The sequence below is a fragment of the Pseudophryne corroboree genome, unplaced genomic scaffold (assembly GCF_028390025.1).
Source record: "Pseudophryne corroboree isolate aPseCor3 unplaced genomic scaffold, aPseCor3.hap2 scaffold_306, whole genome shotgun sequence".
NCBI classification, from domain to species: domain Eukaryota; kingdom Metazoa; phylum Chordata; class Amphibia; order Anura; family Myobatrachidae; genus Pseudophryne; species Pseudophryne corroboree.
Genome location: NW_026969736.1, coordinates 170610 through 172105, shown reverse-complemented (window position 1 = coordinate 172105; position 1496 = coordinate 170610). Strand labels below are relative to the sequence as shown.

At 40.2% G+C, this 1496-nt stretch overlaps 1 pseudogene; it reads right to left on the bottom strand.

Annotated features, from left to right (window-relative positions):
- Positions 1–826: 826 nt before the first annotated feature.
- Positions 827–945, bottom strand: LOC135016943 (5S ribosomal RNA; annotated as a pseudogene).
- Between the last annotated feature and the right edge of the window lie 551 nt (positions 946–1496).

Genomic DNA, 1496 nt, shown 5'->3' with positions numbered 1-1496 from the left:
CCACCTCTTACTCTTGTAGCTGCTCTGCATGGGACTGATCTGATGCCACTGTCCTTTTAGGGACACAGCAATTTGCTAAGTCCGAGGCTGCCACCTACAGGAAGTCTCTCACAAAGTAGACGTGATTCCACACCAGTATTCTGAAGGTTCCAAGAGATAATTCATAATAATAATAATACTACAGTACCAGTATAACATCTAATATACACGTATGATTCGTGTTGTAATTAAAGGGTCTGGTGGTGCACCCAGAGTCAGAAACAAACTAGGAAAAGAGGAAAATACAGAAGACTCTTGTGTGGGTGCACTCTTTTTTTATGTATATGTTAATATGAAGATATTAAGACATAACTTTTATTTTTAATTATTCTAAGAAAAAATCCACACTTGTGTTATCCACCACAATTAATTCTGTATTGCTACATACAATTATGATTCAGCCCACCAGCTTCTCTGAAAGATGCCATATCTGTTGATGTGACTGATCAAACTGTACAGGTTGGGGTGTGTATAGGCCACAACCAGTGTTACAATCTTTAAAGAAAATTGGAAATGTTCTGGTTAGTCTATATTGGTAGACTCCAGGAGGGATGTAGACACTATTGCTCTACATCCTGTTCCTATCCAACCAGCACAAGCTCTGCATGTATTAATAGGACCTCAGAGGGTCAATGTACCAAGATGTTAGGAGGAGTATAGATCCTTATTGGTATTGGACCAATTGAATCTATGACATATCAAAAGAGACGGTACGGAAGGTGAGCAAAAGAAATGATTGAAGGAGAAAGTGGTGATCCTGCTGTTGGTTTAGAGTCGAGAAGGTCACGAATTACAACACCGGGTATTCTCTGGGGGTCACCCTCACAGATACTGACCCAGCCCACCACCGTTTTGCTTCCAAGATCGGACGAGATCGGGCTCTGTCAGTGGGGTATGGTAGTAATTTCTCGGGCCTCCTTGTGGCCGACTCACCAATGAGAGTGCACCTGAATTGAGGGAGGGGAAAAAAGGTTTAGGGTGAGGGAGACAGAAATAATTGGCGGATCTGCTGTCTATGTTAGGCACAGGATAAACCTGTGGATCATGGATGAGAGTCCGCAGATGTATAAGGAGGAAAGGGAGGAAAGGAACAAAGAGAGAGAGGGGGAAGAGAGAAGAGGAGACTGAGTGAAAAGATGATGACAGATATCCTCTGGTATCAAATACAGAATTATCAAAATTGTCAGCAACTAGGTATAGGTCAGATTGACTGGCAATACATTCCGTGGTCACTTTGATTCAGAACAATATATAGATATCAAATTGGTATCACAACCAGAATGTCATCAAAAAAATATATATGAATAAGAATAATTTGAACATAGGCCAGATTAACTGGCAATACTGTGTATATTCCGTGATCACTCTGTTTGGAAAAATAAGTATTTGTATTCTCCTAAGTGCTATTATTCTATATAGACCAGCATAAACATAACAGTAATATTGTTGGTAATTCT